Genomic DNA, 21,414 nt, shown 5'->3' with positions numbered 1-21,414 from the left:
GCGAAAGGCTTCTTGAGGGGAAAGCTGTAACTCTGTGAGATGATTTCACAGAACACAAAGAAGTTTCTCAGAAAGCTTCTTTCTCTTTGTTATCGGAGGATATTTCCTTTGGCCCTATAGTCTTCAAAGGGATCCGAAATATCTGTTCTCAGATTCCACAGAAATTAGGCTAGCAAAGAGATCCACGAAATGCAGATGTAACTCTGTGAGATGAATTAAGAGAACACTAAGCAGTTTCTCATAAAGCTTCTTTACAGATATCATCTGAGGATATTTCCTTTTTCACCATAGCCCTCTATGGGCTTCCAAATATCACTTTGCCAATTCCACAAGAACTGTCTTAGCGAAAGGCTTCTTGAGGGGAAAGCTGTAACTCTGTGAGATGATTTCACAGAACACAAAGAAGTTTCTCAGAAAGCTTCTTTCTCTTTGTTATTTGAGGATATTTCGTTTGGCCCTATAGTCTTCAAAGGGATCCGAAATATCTGTTCTCAGATTCCACAGAAATAAGGCTAGCAAAGAGATCCTCGATATACAGATTTGCTCTGTGAGATGAATTAACAGAACACTAAGCAGGTTCTCAGAAAGCTTCTTTCCAGATTTCATCTGAGGATATTTCCTTTTTCACCATAGCCCTCTAAGGGCTTCCAAATATCACATTGCCAATTCCCAAAGAATTATCTTAGCGAAAGGCTTCTTGAGGTGAAAGCTGTAACTCTGTGAGATGATTTCACAGAACACAAAGAAGTTTCTCAGAAAGCTTCTTTCTCTTTGTTATCGGAGGATATTTCCTTTGGCCCTATAGTCTTCAAAGGGATCCGAAATATCTGTTCTCAGATTCCACAGAAATAAGGCTAGCAAAGAGATCCACGAAAAACAGATGTAACTCTGTGCGTGGAAGTCCACATCACAGAGCAGTTTCTCAGAAAGCTTATTTCCAGATTTCATCTGAGGATACTTCCTTTTTCAACATAGCCCTCTATGGGCTTCCAAATATCCCTTTGCCAATTCCACAAGAACTGTCTTAGCGAAAGGCTTCTAGAGGGGAAAGCTGTAACTCTGTGAGATGATTTCACAGAACACAAAGAAGTTTCTCAGAAAGCTTCTTTCTCTTTGTTATTTGAGGATATTTCCTTTGGCCCTATAGTCTTCAAAGCGATCCGAAATATCTGTTCTCAGATTCCACAGAAATAAGGCTAGCAAAGAGATCCTCGATATACAGATGTAGCTCTGTGAGATGAATTAACAGAACACTAAGCAGGTTCTCAGAAAGCTTCTTTCCAGATTTCATCTGAGGATAATTCCTTTTTCACCATAGCCCTCTATGGGCTTCCAAATATCACTTTGCCAATTACCAAAGAATTATCTTAGCGAAAGGCTTCTTGAGGTGAAAGCTGTAACTCTGTGAGATGATTTCACAGAACACAAAGAAGTTTCTCAGAAAGCTTCTTTCTCTTTGTTATCGGAGGATATTTCCTTTGGCTCTATAGTCTTCAAAGGGATCCGAAATATCTGTTCTCAGATTCCACAGAAATAAGGCTAGCAAAGAGATCCACGAAATACAGATGTAACTCTGTGAGTGGAAGTCACACATCACAGAGCAGTTTCTCAGAAAGCTTCTTTCCAAATTTCATCTGAGGATATTTCCTTTTTCACCATAGCACTCTATGGGATTCCAAATATCACTTTGCCAATTCCACAAGAACTGTCTTGGCGAAAGGCTTCTTGAGAGGAAAGCTGTAACTCTGTGAGATGATTTCACAGAACACAAAGAAGTTTCTCAGAAAGCTTCTTTCTCTTTGTTATCGGAGGATATTTCCTTTTGCCCAATAGTCTTCAAAGGGATCCGAAATATCTGTTCTCAGATTCCACAGAAATAAGGCTAGCAAAGAGATCCACGAAATACAGATGTAACTCGGTGAGATGAATTAACAGAACACCTAGCAGTTTCTCAGAAAGCTTCTTTCCAGATTTCATCTGAGGATATTTCCTTTTTCACCATAGCCCTCTATGGGCTTCCAAATATCACTTTGCCAATTCCACAAGAACTGTCTTAGCGAAAGGCTTCTTGAGGGGAAAGCTGTAACTCTGTGAGATGATTTCACAGAACACAAAGAAGTTTCTCAGAAAGTTTATTTCTCTTTCTTATCGCAGGATATTTCCTTTGGCCTATAGTCTTCAAAGGGATCCGAAATATCTGTTCTCAGATTCCACAGAAATAAGGCTAGCAAAGAGATCCACGAAATACAGATGTAACTCTGTGAGATGAATTAACAGAACACTAAGCAGTTTCTCAATAAGCTTCTTTCCAGATTTCATCTGAGGATATTTCCTTTTTCAACATAGCCCTCTAAGGGCTTCCAAATATCACTTTGCCAATTCCAAAAGAACTGTCTTAGCGAAAGGCTTCTTGAGGGTAAAGCTATAACTCTGGGAGATGATTTCACAGAACACAAAAAAGTTTCTCAAAAAGCTTCTTTCTCTTTGTTATCGGAGGATATTTCATTTGGCCCTATAGTCTTCAAAGGGATCCGAAATATCTGTTCTCAGATTCCACAGAAATAAGGCTAGCAAAGATATCCACGAAATACAGATGTAACTCTGTGAGATGAATTAACAGAACACTAAGCAGTTTCTCAGAAAGCTTCTTTCCAGATTTCATCTGAGGATATTTCCTTTTTCACGATAACCCTCTACGGGCTTCCAAATATATCTTTGCCAATTCCACAAGAATTGTCTTAGCGAAAGGCTTCTTGAGGGGAAAGCTGTAACTCTGTGAGATGATTTCACAGAACACAAAGAAGTTTCTCAGAAAGCTTCTTTCTCTTTGTTATCGGAGGATATTTCCTTTGGCCCTGTAGTCTTCAATGGGATCCGAAATATCTGTTCTCAGATTCCACAGAAATAAGGCTAGCAAAGAGATCCACGAAATACAGATGTAACTCTGTGAGATGAATTAAGAGAACACTAAGCAGTTTCTCAGAAAGCTTCTTTCCAGATTTCATCTGAGGATATTTCCTTTTTCACCATAGCCCTCTATGGGCTTCCAAATATCACTTTGCAAATTCCACAAGAACTGTCTTAGCGAAAGGCTTCTTGAGGGGAAAGCTGTAAGTCTGTGAGATGATTTCACAGAACACAAAGAAGTTTCTCAGAGAGCTTCTTTCTCTTTGTTATCGGAGGATATTTCCTTTGGCCCTAGAGTCTTCAAAGGGATACGAAATATCTGTTCTCAGATTCCACAGAAATAAGGCTAGCAAAGAGATCCACGAAATACAGATGTAACTCTGTGAGATGAATTAACAGAACACTAAGCAGTTTCTCAGAAAGCTTCTTTCCAGATTTCATCTGAGGATATTTCCTTTTTCAACATAGCCCTCTATGGGCTTCCAAATATCACTTTGCCAATTCCACAAGAACTGTCTTAGCGAAAGGCTTCTTGAGGGGAAAGCTGTAAATCTGTGAGATGATTTCACAGAACACAGAGAAATTTCTCAGAAAGCTTCTTTCTCTTTGTTGTCGGAGGATATTTCCTTTTGCCCAGTAGTCTTCAAAGGGATCCGAAATATCTGTTCTCAGATTTCTCAAAAATAAGGCTAGCAAAGAGATCCGCGAAAAACAGATGTAACTCTGTGAGATGAATTAACAAAACACTAAGCAGTATCTCAGAAAGCTTCTTTCGAGATTTCATCTGAGGATATTTCCTTTTTCACCATAGCCCTCTTTGGGCTTACAAATATCACTTTGCCAATTCCACAAGAACTGTCTTAGCGAAAGGCTTCTTGAGGGGAAAGCTGTAACTCTGTGAGATGATTTCACAGAACAGAAAGATGTTTCACAGAACGCTTCTTTCTCTTTGTTATCGGAGGATATTTCCTTTCGCCCTGGAGTCTTCAAAGCGTTCTGAAATATCTATTCTCAGATTCCACAGAAATAAGGCTAGCATAGAGATCCACGAAATGCATATGTAACTCTGTGAGATGAATTAACAGAACACTAAGCAGTTTCTCAGAAAGCTTCTTTCCAGATTGCATCTAAGGATATTTCCTTTTTCACCACAGCCCTCTATGGGCTTCCAAATATCACTTTGCCAATTCCAAAAGTACTGTCTTAGCGAAAGGCTTCTTGAGGGGAAAGCTGTAACTCTGTGAGATGATTTCACAGAACACAAACAAGTTTCTCAGAAAGCTTCTTTCTCTTTGTTATCGGAGGATATTTCCTTTGGCCCCATAGTCTTCACAGGGATCCGAAATATCTGTTCTCAGATTCCACAGGAATAAGGCTAGCAAAGAGATCCACGAAATACGTATGTAACTCCGTGAGATGAATTAACAGAACACTAAGCATTTTCTCAGAAAGATTCTTTCCAGATTTCATCTGAGGATATTTCCTTTTTCACCATAGCCCTCTATGGGCTTCCAAATATCACTTTCCAATTCCACAAGAACTGTCTTAGCGAACGGCTTCTTGAGGGGAAAGCTGTAACTCTGGCGATGATTTCCCAGAACACAAAGAAGTTTCTCAGAAAGCTTCTTTCTCTTTATTATCGGAGGATATTTCGTTTGGCCATATAGTCTTCAAACGGATCCGAAATATCTGTTCTCAGATTCCACAGAAATACGGCTAGCAAAGAGATCCACGAAATACAGATGTAACTCTGTGAGATGAATTAACAGAACACTAAGCAGTTTCTCAGAAAGCTTCTTTCCAGATTTCATCTGAGGATACTTCCTTTTTCAACATAGCCCTCTATGGGCTTCCAAATATCACTTTGCCAATTCCACAAGAACTGTCTTAGCGAAAGGCTTCTTGAGGGGAAAGCTGTAACTCTGTGAGATGATTTCACAGAACACAAAGAAGTTTCTCAAAAAGCTTCTTTCTCTTTGTCATTTGAGGATATTTCCTTTGGCCCTATAGTCTTCACAGGGATCCGAAATATCTGTTCTCAGATTCCACAGAAATAAGGCGAGCAAAGAGATCCTCGATATACAGATTTGCTCTGTGAGATGAATTAACAGAACACTAAGCAGGTTCTCAGAAAGCTTCCTTCCAGATTTCATCTGAGGATATTTCCTTTTTCACCATAGCCCTCTATGGGCTTCCAAATATCACATTGCCAATTCCCAAAGAATTATCTTAGCGAAAGGCTTCTTGAGGGGAAAGCTGTAACTCTGTGAGATGATTTCACAGAACACAAAGAAGTTTCTCAGAAAGCTTCTTTCTCTTTGTTATCGGAGGATATTTCCTTTGGCCCTATAGTCTTCAAAGGGATCCGAAATATCTGTTCTCAGATTCCACAGAAATTAGGCTAGCAAAGAGATCCACGAAATGCAGATGTAACTCTGTGAGATGAATTAAGAGAACACTAAGCAGTTTCTCAGAAAGCTTCTTTACAGATATCATCTGAGGATATTTCCTTTTTCACCATAGCCCTCTATGGGCTTCCTAATATCACTTTGCCAATTCCACAAGAACTGTCTTAGCGAAAGGCTTCTTGAGGGGAAAGCTGTAACTCTGTGAGATGATTTCACAGAACACAAAGAAGTTTCTCAGAAAGCTTCTTTCTCTTTGTTATTTGAGGATATTTCGTTTGGCCCTATAGTCTTCAAAGGGATCCGAAATATCTGTTCTCAGATTCCACAGAAATAAGGCTAGCAAAGAGATCCTCGATATACAGATTTGCTCTGTGAGATGAATTAACAGAACACTAAGCAGGTTCTCAGAAAGCTTCTTTCCAGATTTCATCTGAGGATATTTCCTTTTTCACCATAGCCCTCTAAGGGCTTCCAAATATCACATTGCCAATTCCCAAAGAATTATCTTAACGAAAGGCTTCTTGAGGTGAAAGCTGTAAGTCTGTGAGATGATTTCACAGAACACAAAGAAGTTTCTCAGAAAGCTTCTTTCTCTTTGTTATCGGAGGATATTTCCTTTGGCCCTATAGTCTTCAAAGGGATCCGAAATATCTGTTCTCAGATTCCACAGAAATAAGGCTAGCAAAGAGATCCACGAAAAACAGATGTAACTCTGTGAGTGGAAGTCCACATCACAGAGCAGTTTCTCAGAAAGCTTATTTCCAGATTTCATCTGAGGATACTTCCTTTTTCAACATAGTCCTCTATGGGCTTCCAAATATCCCTTTGCCAATTCCACAAGAACTGTCTTAGCGAAAGGCTTCTAGAGGGGAAAGCTGTAACTCTGTGAGATGATTTCACAGAACACAAAGAAGTTTCTCGGAAAGCTTCTTTCTCTTTGTTATTTGAGGATATTTCCTTTGGCCCTATAGTCTTCAAAGCGATCCGAAATATCTGTTCTCAGATTCCACAGAAATAAGGCTAGCAAAGAGATCCTCGATATACAGATGTAGCTCTGTGAGATGAATTAACAGAACACTAAGCAGGTTCTCAGAAAGCTTCTTTCCAGATTTCATCTGAGGATAATTCCTTTTTCACCATAGCCCTCTATGGGCTTCCAAATATCACTTTGCCAATTACCAAAGAATTATCTTAGCGAAAGGCTTCTTGAGGTGAAAGCTGTAACTCTGTGAGATGATTTCACAGAACACAAAGAAGTTTCTCAGAAAGCTTCTTTCTCTTTGTTATCGGAGGATATTTCCATTGGCCCTATAGTCTACAAAGGGATCCGAAATATCTGTTCTCAGATTCCACAGAAATAAGGCTAGCAAAGAGATCCACGAAACACAGATGTAACTCTGTGAGTGGAAGTCACACATCACAGAGCAGTTTCTCAGAAAGCTTCTTTCCAGATTTCATCTGAGGATTATTCTTTTCTCACCATAGCCCTCTATGGGCTTCCAAATATCACTTTGCCAATTCCACAAGAACTGCCTTAGCCAAAGGCTTCTTGAGGGGAAAGCTGTAACTCTGTGAGATGAGTTTACAGAACACAAAGAAGTTAATCAGAAAGCTTCTTTCTCTTTGTTATCGGAGGATATTTCCTTAGGCCCTTTAGTCTTCAAAGGGATTCGAAATATCTGTTCTCAGATTCCACAAAAATAAGGCTAGCAAAGAGATCCACGAAATACAGATGTAACTCTGTGAGATGAATTAACAGAACACTAAGCAGTTTCTCAGAAAGCTTCTTTCCAGATTTCATCTGATGATATTTCCTTTTTCACCATAGCCCTCTATGGGCTTCCAAATATCACTTTGCCAATTCCACAAGAAATGTCTTAGCGAATGGCTTCTTGAGCGGAAGCTTTAACTCTGTGAGATGATTTCACAGAACATAAGGAAGTTTCTCAGAAAGTTTCTTTCTCTTTGTTATCGGAAGATATTTCTTTGGCCCTGTAGTATTCAAAGGGATCCGAAATATCTGTTTTCAGATTCCACACAAAAATAAGCATAGCGAACAGATCCACGAAATACAGATGTAACTCTGTGAGATGAATTAACAGAACACTAAGGAGTTTCTCAGAAAGCGTCTTTCCAAATTTCATCTGAGGATATTTCCTTTTTCACCAGAGCCCTCTAAGGGCTTCCAAATATCACTTTGCCAATTCCACAAGAACTGTCTTAGCGAAAGGCTTGTTGAGGGGAAAGCTGTAACTCTGTGCGATGATTTCACAGAACACAAAGAAGTTTCTCAGAGAGCTTCTTTCTCTTTGTTATCGGAGGATATTTCCTTTGGCCATAGAGTCTTGAAAGGGATCGGAAATATCTGTTCTCAGATTCCACAGAAATAAGGCTAGCAAAGAGATCCACGAAATACAGATGTAACTCTGTGAGATGAATTAACAGAACACTAAGCAGTTTCTCAGAAAGCTTCTTTCCAGATTTCATCTGAGGATATTTCCTTTTTCAACATAGCCCTCTATGGGCTTCCAAATATCACTTTGCCAATTCCACAAGAACTGTCTTAGCGAAAGGCTTCTTGAGAGGAAAGCTGTAACTCTGTGAGATGATTTCACAGAACACAAAGAAGTTTCTCAGAAAGCTTCTTTCTCTTTGTTATCGGAGGATATTTCCTTTCGCCCAATAGTCTTCAAAGAGATCCGAAATATCTGTTCTCAGATTCCACAGAAATAATGCTAGCAAAGAGATACACGAAATACAGATGTAACTCTGTGAGATGAATTAACAGAACACTAAGAAGTTTCTCAGAAAGCTTCTTTCCAGATTTCATCTGAGGATATTTCCTTTTTCACCATAGTCCTCTATGGGCTTCCAAATATCACTTTGCCAATTCCACAAGAACTGGCTTAGCAAAAGGCTTCTTCAGGGGAAAGCTGTAATTCTGTGAGATGATTTCACAGAACACAAAGAAGTTTCTCAGAAAGCTTATTTCTCTTTGTTATCGGAGGATATTTCCTTTGGCCCTATAGTCTTCAAAGAGATCCGAAATATCTGTTCTCAGATTCCACAGAAATAAGTCTAGCAAAGAGATCCACGAAATACAGATGTAACTCTGTGAGATGAATTAACAGAACACTAAGCAGTTTCTCGGAAAGCTTCTTTCCAGATTTCATCTGAGGATATTTCCTTTTTCACCATAGCCCTCTAAGGGCTTCCAAATATCACTTTGCCAATTCCATAAGAACTGTCTTAGCGAGAGGCTTCTTGAGGGGAAAGCTATAACTCTGTGAGATGATTTCACAGAACACAAAGAAGTTTCTCAGAAAGCTTCTTTCTCTTTGTTATCGGAGGATATTTCCTTTGGCCCTATAGTCTTCAAAGGGATCCGAAATATCTGTTCTCAGATTCCACAGAAATAAGGCTAGCAAAGAGATCCACGAAAAACAGATGTAACTCTGTGAGTGGAAGTCCACATCACAGAGCAGTTTCTCAGAAAGCTTATTTCCAGATTTCATCTGAGGATACTTCCTTTTTCAACATAGCCCTCTATGGGCTTCCAAATATCCCTTTGCCAATTCCACAAGAACTGTCTTAGCGAAAGGCTTCTAGAGGGGAAAGCTGTAACTCTGTGAGATGATTTCACAGAACACAAAGAAGTTTCTCAGAAAGCTTCTTTCTCTTTGTTATTTGAGGATATTTCCTTTGGCCCTATAGTCTTCAAAGCGATCCGAAATATCTGTTCTCAGATTCCACAGAAATAAGGCTAGCAAAGAGATCCTCGATATACAGATGTAGCTCTGTGAGATGAATTAACAGAACACTAAGCAGGTTCTCAGAAAGCTTCTTTCCAGATTTCATCTGAGGATAATTCCTTTTTCACCATAGCCCTCTATGGGCTTCCAAATATCACTTTGCCAATTACCAAAGAATTATCTTAGCGAAAGGCTTCTTGAGGTGAAAGCTGTAACTCTGTGAGATGATTTCACAGAACACAAAGAAGTTTCTCAGAAAGCTTCTTTCTCTTTGTTATCAGAGGATATTTCCATTGGCCCTATAGTCTTCAAAGGGATCCGAAATATCTGTTCTCAGATTCCACAGAAATAAGGCTAGCAAAGAGATCCACGAAACACAGATGTAACTCTGTGAGTGGAAGTCACACATCACAGAGCAGTTTCTCAGAAAGCTTCTTTCCAGATTTCATCTGAGGATTATTCTTTTCTCACCATAGCCCTCTATGGGCTTCCAAATATCACTTTGCCAATTCCACAAGAACTGCCTTAGCCAAAGGCTTCTTGAGGGGAAAGCTGTAACTCTGTGAGATGAGTTTACAGAACACAAAGAAGTTAATCAGAAAGCTTCTTTCTCTTTGTTATCGGAGGATATTTCCTTAGGCCCTATAGTCTTCATAGGGATTCGAAATATCTGTTCTCAGATTCCACAAAAATAAGGCTAGCAAAGAGATCCACGAAATACAGATGTAACTCTGTGAGATGAATTAACAGAACACTAAGCAGTTTCTCAGAAAGCTTCTTTCCAGATTTCATCTGATGATATTTCCTTTTTCACCATAGCCCTCTACGGGCTTCCAAACATCACTTTGCCAATTCCACAAGAAATGTCTTAGCGAAAGGCTTCTTGAGCGGAAGCTTTAACTCTGTGAGATGATTTCACAGAACATAAGGAAGTTTCTCAGAAAGTTTCTTTCTCTTTGTTATCGGAAGATATTTCTTTGGCCCTGTAGTATTCAAAGGGATCCGAAATATCTGTTTTCAGATTCCACACAAAAATAAGCATAGCGAACAGATCCACGAAATACAGATGTAACTCTGTGAGATGAATTAACAGAACACTAAGCAGTTTCTCAGAAAGCGTCTTTCTCTTTGTTATCGGAGGATATTTCCTTAGGCCCTATAGTCTTCAATGGGATCCGAAATATCTGTTCTCAGATTCCACAGAAATAAGGCTAGCAAAGAGATCCACGAAATACAGATGGAACTCTGTGAGATGAATTAACGGAACACTAAGCAGTTTCTAACAAAGCTTCTTTCCAGATTTCATCTGAGGATATTTCCTTTTTCACCATAGCCCTCTATGGGTTTCCAAATATCACTTTGCCAATTACACAAGAACTGTCTTAGCGAAAGGCTTCTAGAGGGGAAAGCTGTAACTCTGTGAGATGATTTCACAGAACACAAAGAAGTTTCTCAGAAAGCTTCTTTCTCTTTGTTATTTGAGGATATTTCCTTTGGCCCTAGAGTCTTCAAAGCGATCCGAAATATCTGTTCTCAGATTCCACAGAAATAAGGCTAGCAAAGAGATCCTCGATATACAGATGTAGCTCTGTGAGATGAATTAACAGAACACTAAGCAGGTTCTCAGAAAGCTTCTTTCCATATTTCATCTGAGGATATTTCCTTTTTCAGCATAGCCCTCTATGGGCTTCCAAATATCACTTTGCCAATTACCAAAGAATTATCTTAGCGAAAGGCTTCTTGAGGTGAAAGCTGTAACTCTGTGAGATGATTTCACAGAACACAAAGAAGTTTCTCAGAAAGCTTCTTTCTCTTTGTTATCGGAGGATATTTCCTTTGGCCCTATAGTCTTCAAAGGGATCCGAAATATCTGTTCTCAGATTCCACAGAAATAAGGCTAGCAAAGAGATCCACGAAACACAGATGTAACTCTGTGAGTGGAAGTCACACATCACAGAGCAGTTTCTCAGAAACCTTCTTTCCAGATTTCATCTGAGGATTATTCTTTTCTCACCATAGCCCTCTATGGGCTTCCAAATATCACTTTGCCAATTCCACAAGAACTGCCTTAGCCAAAGGCTTCTTGAGGGGAAAGCTGTAACTCTGTGAGATGATTTCAGAGAACACAAAGAAGTTAATCAGAAAGCTTCTTTCTCTTTGTTATCGGAGGATATTTCCTTAGGCGCTATAGTCTTCATAGGGATTCGAAATATCTGTTCTCAGATTCCACAAAAATAAGGCTAGCAAAGAGATCCACGAAATACAGATGTAACTCTGTGAGATGAATTAACAGAACACTAAGCAGTTTCTCAGAAAGCTTCTTTCCAGATTTCATCTGATGATATTTCCTTTTTTACCATAGCCCTCTATGGGCTTCCAAATATCACTTTGCCAATTCCACAAGAAATGTCTTAGCGAAAGGCTTCTTGAGCGGAAGCTTTAACTCTGTGAGATGATTTCACAGAACACAAGGAAGTTTCTCAGAAAGCTTCTTTCTCTTTGTTATCGGAAGATATTTCTTTGGCCTTGTAGTATTCAAAGGGATCCGAAATATCTGTTTTCAGATTCCACACAAAAATAAGCATAGCGAACAGATCCACGAAATACAGATGTAACTCTGTGAGATGAATTAACAGAACACTAAGCAGTTTCTCAGAAAGCGTCTTTCCAAATTTCATCTGAGGATATTTCCTTTTTCACCAGAGCCCTCTAAGGGCTTCCAAATATCACTTTGCCAATTCCACAAAAACTGTCTTAGCGAAAGCCTTGTTGAGGGGAAAGCTGTAACTCTGTGCGATGATTTCACAGAACACAAAGAAGTTTCTCAGAGAGCTTCTTTCTCTTTGTTATCGGGGGATATTTCCTTTGGCCCTAGAGTCTTCAAAGGGATCGGAAATATCTGTTCTCAGATTCCACAGAAATAAGGCTAGCAAAGAGATCCACGAAATACAGATGTAACTCTGTGAGATGAATTAACAGAACACTAAGCAGTTTCTCAGAAAGCTTCTTTCCAGATTTCATCTGAGGATATTTCCTTTTTCACCATAGCCCTCTATGGGCTTCCAAATATAACTTTGCCAATTCCACAAGAACTGTCTTAGCGAAAGGCTTCTTGAGAGGAAAGCTGTAACTCTGTGAGATGATTTCACAGAACACAAAGAAGTTTCTCAGAAAGCTTCTTTCTCTTTGTTATCGGAGGATATTTCCTTTCGCCCAATAGTCTTCAAAGGGATCCGAAATATCTGTTCTCAGATTCCACAGAAATAATGCAAGCAAAGAGATACACGAAATACAGATGCAACTCTGTGAGATGAATTAACAGAACACTAAGAAGTTTCTCAGAAAGCTTCTTTCCAGATTTCATCTGAGGATATTTCCTTTTTCACCATAGTCCTCTATGGGCTTCCAAATATCACTTTGCCAATTCCACAAGAACTGTCTTAGCAAAAGGCTGCTTGAGGGGAAAGCTGTAACTCTGTGAGATGATTTCACAGAACACAAAGAAGTTTCTCAGAAAGCTTATTTCTCTTTATTATCGGAGGATATTTCCTTTGGCCCTATAGTCTTCAAAGAGATCCGAAATATCTGTTCTCAGATTCCACAGAAATAAGTCTAGCAAAGAGATCCACGAAATACAGATGTAACTCTGTGAGATGAATTAACAGAACACTAAGCAGTTTCTCAGAAAGCTTCTTTCCAGATTTCATCTGAGGATATTTCCTTTTTCACCATAGCCCTCTAAGGGCTTCCAAATATCACTTTGCCAATTCCACAAGAACTGTCTTAGCGAGAGGCTTCTTGAGGGGAAAGCTATAACAATGTGAGATGATTTCACAGAACACAAAGAAGTTTCTCAGAAAGCTTCTTTCTCTTTGTTATCGGAGGATATTTCCTTTGGCCCTATAGTCTTCAAAGGGATCCGAAATATCTGTTCTCAGATTCCACAGAAATAAGGCTAGCAAAGAGATCCACGAAATACAGATGTAACTCTGTGAGATGAATTAACAGAACACTAAGCAGTATCTCAGAAAGCTTCTTTCCAGATTTCATCTGAGGATATTTCCTTTTTCACCATAGCCCTCTTCGGGCTTCCAAATATAACTTTGCCAATTCCACAAGAACTGTCTTAGCGAAAGGCTTCTTGAGGGGAAAGCTGTAACTCTGTGAGATGATTTCAGAGAACACAAAGAAGTTTCTCAGAAAGTTTCTTTCTCTTTGGTATCGGAGGATATTTCCTTTGGCCCTATAGTCTTCAAAGGGATCCGAAATATCTGTTATCAGATTCCACAGAAATAAGGCTAGCAAAGAGATCCACGAAATACAGATGTAACTCTTTGAGATGAATGAACAGAACACTAAGAAGTTTCTCAGAAAGCTTCTTTCCATATTTCATCTGAGGATATTTCCTTTTTCACCATAGCCCTCTATGGGCTTCCAAATATCACTTTGCCAATTCCACAAGAACTGTCTTAGCGAAAGGCTTCTTGAGGGGAAAGCTGTATCTCTGGGAGATGATTTCACAGAACACAAAGAAGTTTCTCAGAAAGCTTCTTTCTCTTTGTTATCGGAGGATATTTCCTTTGGCCCTATAGTCTTCAAAGGGATCCGAAATATCTGTTCTCAGATTCCACAGAAATAAGGCTAGCAAAGAGATCCACGAAATACAGATGTAAGTCGGTGAGATGAATGAACAGAACACTAAGAAGTTTCTCAGAAAGCTTCTTTCCATATTTCATCTGAGGATATTTCCTTTTTCACCATAGCCCTCTATGGGCTTCAAAATATCATTTTGCCAATTCCACAAGAACTGTCTTAGCGAAAGGCTTCTTGAGGGGAAAGCTGTACCTCTGTGAGATGATTTCACAAAACACAAAGAAGTTTCACAGAAAGCTTCTTTCTCTTTGTTATCGGAGGATATTTCCTTTGGCCCTGTAGTCTTCAAAGCGTTCTGAAATATCTGTTCTCAGATTCCACAGAAATAAGGCTAGCATAGAGATCTACGAAATACAGATGTAACTCTGTGAGATGAATTAACAGAACAGTAAGCAGTTTCTCAGAAAGCTTCTTTCCAGATTGCATCTGAGGATATTTCCTTTTTCACCACAGCCCTCTATGGGTTTCCAAATATCACTTTGCCAATTACACAAGAACTGTCTTAGCGAAAGGCTTCTAGAGGGGAAAGCTGTAACTCTGTGAGATGATTTCACAGAACACAAAGAAGTTTCTCAGAAAGCTTCTTTCTCTTTGTTATTTGAGGATATTTCCTTTGGCCCTAGAGTCTTCAAAGCGATCCGAAATATCTGTTCTCAGATTCCACAGAAATAAGGCTAGCAAAGAGATCCTCGATATACAGATGTAGCTCTGTGAGATGAATTAACAGAACACTAAGCAGGTTCTCAGAAAGCTTCTTTCCAGATTTCATCTGAGGATATTTCCTTTTTCAGCATAGCCCTCTATGGGCTTCCAAATATCACTTTGCCAATTACCAAAGAATTATCTTAGCGAAAGGCTTCTTGAGGTGAAAGCTGTAACTCTGTGAGATGATTTCACAGAACACAAAGAAGTTTCTCAGAAAGCTTCTTTCTCTTTGTTATCGGAGGATATTTCCTTTGGCCCTATAGTCTTCAAAGGGATCCGAAATATCTGTTCTCAGATTCCACAGAAATAAGGCTAGCAAAGAGATCCACGAAACACAGATGTAACTCTGTGAGTGGAAGTCACACATCACAGAGCAGTTTCTCAGAAACCTTCTTTCCAGATTTCATCTGAGGATTATTCTTTTCTCACCATAGCCCTCTATGGGCTTCCAAATATCACTTTGCCAATTCCACAAAAACTGTCTTAGCGAAAGGCTTGTTGAGGGGAAAGCTGTAACTCTGTGCGATGATTTCACAGAACACAAAGAAGTTTCTCAGAGAGCTTCTTTCTCTTTGTTATCGGAGGATATTTCCTTTGGCCCTAGAGTCTTCAAAGGGATCGGAAATATCTGTTCTCAGATTCCACAGAAATAAGGCTAGCAAAGAGATCCACGAAATACAGATGTAACTCTGTGAGATGAATTAACAGAACACTAAGCAGTTTCTCAGAAAGCTTCTTTCCAGATTTCATCTGAGGATATTTTCTTTTTCACCATAGCCCTCTATGGGCTTCCAAATATCACTTTGCCAATTCCACAAGAACTGTCTTAGCGAAAGGCTTCTTGAGAGGAAAGCTGTAACTCTGTGAGATGATTTCACAGAACACAAAGAAGTTTCTCAGAAAGCTTCTTTCTCTTTGTTATCGGAGGATATTTCCTTTCGCCCAATAGTCTTCAAAGGGATCCGAAATATCTGTTCTCAGATTCCACAGAAATAATGCTAGCAAAGAGATACACGAAATACAGATGCAACTCTGTGAGATGAATTAACAGAACACTAAGAAGTTTCTCAGAAAGCTTCTTTCCAGATTTCATCTGAGGATATTTCCTTTTTCACCATAGTCCTCTATGGGCTTCCAAATATCACTTTGCCAATTCCACAAGAACTGTCTTAGCAAAAGGCTGCTTGAGGGGAAAGCTGTAACTCTGTGAGATGATTTCACAGAACACAAAGAAGTTTCTCAGAAAGCTTATTTCTCTTTATTATCGGAGGATATTTCCTTTGGCCCTATAGTCTTCAAAGAGATCCGAAATATCTGTTCTCAGATTCCACAGAAATAAGTCTAGCAAAGAGATCCACGAAATACAGATGTAACTCTGTGAGATGAATTAACAGAACACTAAGCAGTTTCTCAGAAAGCTTCTTTCCAGATTTCATCTGAGGATATTTCCTTTTTCACCATAGCCCTCTAAGGGCTTCCAAATATCACTTTGCCAATTCCACAAGAACTGTCTTAGCGAGAGGCTTCTTGAGGGGAAAGCTATAACTCTGTGAGATGATTTCACAGAACACAAAGAAGTTTCTCAGAAAGCTTCTTTCTCTTTGTTATCGGAGGATATTTCCTTTGGCCCTATAGTCTTCAAAGGGATCCGAAATATCTGTTCTCAGATTCCACAGAAATAAGGCTAGCAAAGAGATCCACGAAATACAGATGTAACTCTGTGAGATGAATTAACAGAACACTAAGCAGTATCTCAGAAAGCTTCTTTCCAGATTTCATCTGAGGATATTTCCTTTTTCACCATAGCCCTCTTCGGGCTTCCAAATATAACTTTGCCAATTCCACAAGAACTGTCTTAGCGAAAGGCTTCTTGAGGGGAAAGCTGTAACTCTGTGAGATGATTTCAGAGAACACAAAGAAGTTTCTCAGAAAGTTTCTTTCTCTTTGGTATCGGAGGATATTTCCATTGGCCCTATAGTCTTCAAAGGGATCCGAAATATCTGTTATCAGATTCCACAGAAATAAGGCTAGCAAAGAGATCCACGAAATACAGATGTAACTCTTTGAGATGAATGAACAGAACACTAAGAAGTTTCTCAGAAAGCTTCTTTCCATATTTCATCTGAGGATATTTCCTTTTTCACCATAGCCCTCTATGGGCTTCCAAATATCACTTTGCCAATTCCACAAGAACTGTCTTAGCGAAAGGCTTCTTGAGGGGAAAGCTGTATCTCTGGGAGATGATTTCACAGAACACAAAGAAGTTTCTCAGAAAGCTTCTTTCTCTTTGTTATCGGAGGATATTTCCTTTGGCCCTATAGTCTTCAAAGGGATCCGAAATATCTGTTCTCAGATTCCACAGAAATAAGGCTAGCAAAGAGATCCACGAAATACAGATGTAAGTCGGTGAGATGAATGAACAGAACACTAAGAAGTTTCTCAGAAAGCTTCTTTCCATATTTCATCTGAGGATATTTCCTTTTTCACCATAGCCCTCTATGGGCTTCCAAATATCGCTTTGCCAATTCCACAAGAACTGTCTTAGCGAAAGGCTTCTTGAGGGGAAAGCTGTAACTCTGTCAGATAATTTCACAGAACACAAAGAAGTTTCTCAGAAAGCTTCTTTCTCTTTGTTAGTGGAGGATATTTCCTTTGGCCCTATAGTCTTCAATGGGATCCGAAATATCTGTTCTCAGATTCCACAGAAATAAGGCTAGCAAAGAGATCCACGAAATACAGATGTAACTCTGTGAGATGAATTAACAGAACACTAAGCAGTTTCTCAGAAAGCTTCTTTCCAGATTTCATCTGAGGATATTTCCTTTTTCACCATAGCCCTCTAAGGGTTTCCAAATATCTCTTTGCAAATTTCACAAGAACTGTCTTAGCGAAAGGCTTCTTTAGGAGAAAGCTGTAAGTCCGTGAGATGATTTCACAGAACACAAAGAAGTTTCTCAGAGAGCTCCTTTCTCTTTGTTATCGGAGGATATTTCCTTTGGCCCTAGAGTCTTCAAAGGGATCCGAAATATCTGTTCTCAGATTCCACAGAAATAAGACTAGCAAAGACATCCACGAAATACAGATGTAACTCTGTGAGATGAATTACCAGAACACTAAGCAGTTTCTTAGAAAGCTTCTTTCCAGATTTCATCGGAGGATATTTCCTTTTTCACCATAGCCCGCTATGGGCTTCCAAATATCACTTTGCCAATTCCACAAGAACTGTCTTAGCGAAAGGCTTCTTCAGGGGAAAGCTGTAACTCTGTGAGATGATTTCACAGAACACAAAGAAGTTTCTCAGAAAGCTTAATTCTCTTTGTTATCGGAGGATATTTCCTTTGGCCCTATAGTCTTCAAAGGGATCCGAAATATCTGTTCTCAGATTCCACAGAAATAAGGCTAGCAAAGATATCCACGAAATACAGATGTAACTCTGTGAGATGAATTAACAGAACACTAAGCAGTTTCTCAGAAAGCTTCTTTCCAGATTTCATCTGAGGATATTTCCTTTTTCACCATAGCCCTCTATGGGCTTCCAAATATCACTTTGCCAATTCCACAAGAACTGTCTTAGCGAAAGGCTTCTTGAGAGGAAAGCTGTAACTCTGTGAGATGATTTCACAGAACACAAAGAAGTTTCTCAGAAAGCTTCTTTCTCTTTGTTATCGGAGGATATTTCCTTTCGCCCAATAGTCTTCAAAGGGATCCGAAATATCTGTTCTCAGATTCCACAGAAATAATGCTAGCAAAGAGATACACGAAATACAGATGTAACTCTGTGAGATGAATTAACAGAACACTAAGAAGTTTCTCAGAAAGCTTCTTTCCAGATTTCATCTGAGGATATTTCCTTTTTCACCATAGTCCTCTATGGGCTTCCAAATATCACTTTGCCAATTCCACAAGAACTGTCTTAGCAAAAGGCTTCTTGAGGGGAAAGCTGTAACTCTGTGAGATGATTTCACAGAACACAAAGAAGTTTCTCAGAAAGCTTATTTCTCTTTATTATCGGAGGATATTTCCTTTGGCCCTATAGTCTTCAAAGAGATCCGAAATATCTGTTCTCAGATTCCACAAAAATAAGTCTAGCAAAGAGATCCACGAAATGCAGATGTAACTCTGTGAGATGAATTAACAGAACACTAAGCAGTTTCTCGGAAAGCTTCTTTCCAGATTTCATCTGAGGATATTTCCTTTTTCACCATAGCCCTCTAAGGGCTTCCAAATATCACTTTGCCAATTCCACAAGAACTGTCTTAGCGAGAGGCTTCTTGAGGGGAAAGCTATAACTCTGTGAGATGATTTCACAGAACACAAAGAAGTTTCTCAGAAAGCTTCTTTCTCTTTGTTATCGGAGGATATTTCCTTTGGCCCTATAGTCTTCAAAGGGATCCGAAATATCTGTTCTCAGATTCCACAGAAATAAGGCTAGCAAAGAGATCCACGAAATACAGATGTAACTCTGTGAGATGAATTAACAGAACACTAAGCAGTATCTCAGAAAGCTTCTTTCCAGATTTCATCTGAGGATATTTCCTTTTTCACCATAGCCCTCTTCGGGCTTCCAAATATAACTTTGCCAATTCCACAAGAACTGTCTTAGCGAAAGGCTTCTTGAGGGGAAAGCTGTAACTCTGTGAGATGATTTCAGAGAACACAAAGAAGTTTCTCAGAAAGTTTCTTTCTCTTTGGTATCGGAGGATATTTCCTTTGGCCCTATAGTCTTCAAAGGGATCCGAAATATCTGTTATCAGATTCCACAGAAATAAGGCTAGCAAAGAGATCCACGAAATACAGATGTAACTCTTTGAGATGAATGAACAGAACACTAAGAAGTTTCTCAGAAAGCTTCTTTCCATATTTCATCTGAGGATATTTCCTTTTTCACCATAGCCCTCTATGGGCTTCCAAATATCACTTTGCCAATTCCACAAGAACTGTCTTAGCGAAAGGCTTCTTGAGGGGAAAGCTGTAATTCTGTGAGATGATTTCACAGAACACAAAGAAGTTTCACAGAAAGCTTCTTTCTCTTTGTTATCGGAGGATATTTCCTTTGGCCCTGTAGTCTTCAAACGGATCCGAAATATCTGTTCTCAGATTCCACAGAAATAAGGCTAGCAAAGATATCCACGAAATACAGATGTAACTCTGTGAGATGAATTAACAGAACACTAAGCAGTTTCTCAGAAAGCTTCTTTCCAGATTTCATCTGAGGATATTTCCTTTTTCACCATTGCCCTCTACGGGCTTCCAAATATAACTTTGCCAATTCCACAAGAACTGTCTTTGTGAAAGGCTTCTTGAGGGGAAAGTTGTAACTCTGTGAGATGATTTCACCGAACACCAAGAAGTTTCTCAGAAAGTTTCTTTGTCTTTGTTATCGGAGGATATTTCCTTTGGCCATATAGTCTTCAAAGGGATCCGAAATATCTGTTCTCAGATTCCACAGAAATAAGGCTAGCAAAGAGATCCACGAAATACAGATGTAACTCTGTGAGTGGAAGTCACACATCAGAGAACATTTTCTCAGAAAGCTTCTTTCCAGGTTTCACCTGAGGATTATTCTTTTCTCACCATAGCCCTCTAAGGGCTTCCAAATATCACTTTGCGAATTCCACAAGAACTGCCTTAGCCAAAGGCTTCTTGAGGGGAAAGCTGTAACTCTGTGAGATGATTTCAGAGAACACAAAGAAGTTAATCAGATAGCTTCTTTCTCTATGTTATCGGAGGATAATTCCTTAGGCCCTATAGTCTTCATAGGGATTCGAAATATCTGTTCTCAGATTCCACAAAAATAAGGCTAGCAAAGAGATCCACGAAATACAGATGTAACTCTGTGAGATGAATTAACAGAACACTAAGCAGTTTCTCAGAAAGCTTCTTTCCAGATTTCATCTGATGATATTTCCTTTTTCACCATAGCCCTCTAAGGGGTTCCAAATATCACTTTGCCAATTCCACAAGAACTGTCTTAGCGAAAGGCTTCTTGAGCGGAAGCTTTAACTCTGTGAGATGATTTCACAGAACACAAGGAAGTTTCTCAGAAAGCTTCTTTCTCTTTGTTATCGGAAGATATTTCTTTGGCCCTGTAGTATTCAAAGGGATCCGAAATATCTGTTTTCAGATTCCACACAAAAATAAGCATAGCGAACAGATCCACGAAATACAGATGTAACTCTGTGAGATGAATTAACAGAACACTAAGCAGTTTCTCAGAAAGCTTCTTTCCAAATTTCATCTGAGGATATTTCCTTTTTCACCAGAGCCCTCTAAGGGCTTCCAAATATCACTTTGCCAATTCCACAAGAACTGTCTTAGCAAAAGGCTTGTTGAGGGGAAAGCTGTAACTCTGTGCGATGTTTTCACAGAACACAAAGAAGTTTCTCAGAAAGCTTCTTTCTCTTTGTTATTTGAGGATAGTTCCTTTGGCCCTAGAGTCTTCAAAGCGATCCGAAATATCTGTTCTCAGATTCCACAGAAATAAGTCTAGCAAAGAGATCCACGAAATACAGATGTAACTCTGTGAGATGAATTAACAGAACACTAAGCAGTTTCTCAGAAAGCTTCTTTCCAGATTTCATCTGAGGATATTTCCTTTTTCACCATAGCCCTCTAAGGGCTTCCAAATATCACTTTGCCAATTCCACAAGAACTGTCATAGCGAGAGGCTTCTTGAGGGTAAAGCTATAACTCTGTGAGATGATTTCACAGAACACAAAGAAGTTTCTCAGAAAGCTTCTTTCTCTTTGTTATCGGAGGATATTTCCTTTCGCCCAATAGTCTTCAAAGAGATCCGAAATATCTGTTCTCAGATTCCACAGAAATAATGCTAGCAAAGAGATACACGAAATACAGATGTAACTCTGTGAGATGAATTAACAGAACACTAAGAAGTTTCTCAGAAAGCTTCTTTCCAGATTTCATCTGAGGATATTTCCTTTTTCACCATAGTCCTCTATGGGCTTCCAAATATCACTTTGCCAATTCCA

Source organism: Macaca fascicularis, chromosome 20, assembly GCF_037993035.2.
Source record: "Macaca fascicularis isolate 582-1 chromosome 20, T2T-MFA8v1.1".
Classification (NCBI taxonomy): domain Eukaryota; kingdom Metazoa; phylum Chordata; class Mammalia; order Primates; family Cercopithecidae; genus Macaca; species Macaca fascicularis.
This window is presented reverse-complemented; position numbering follows the sequence as displayed.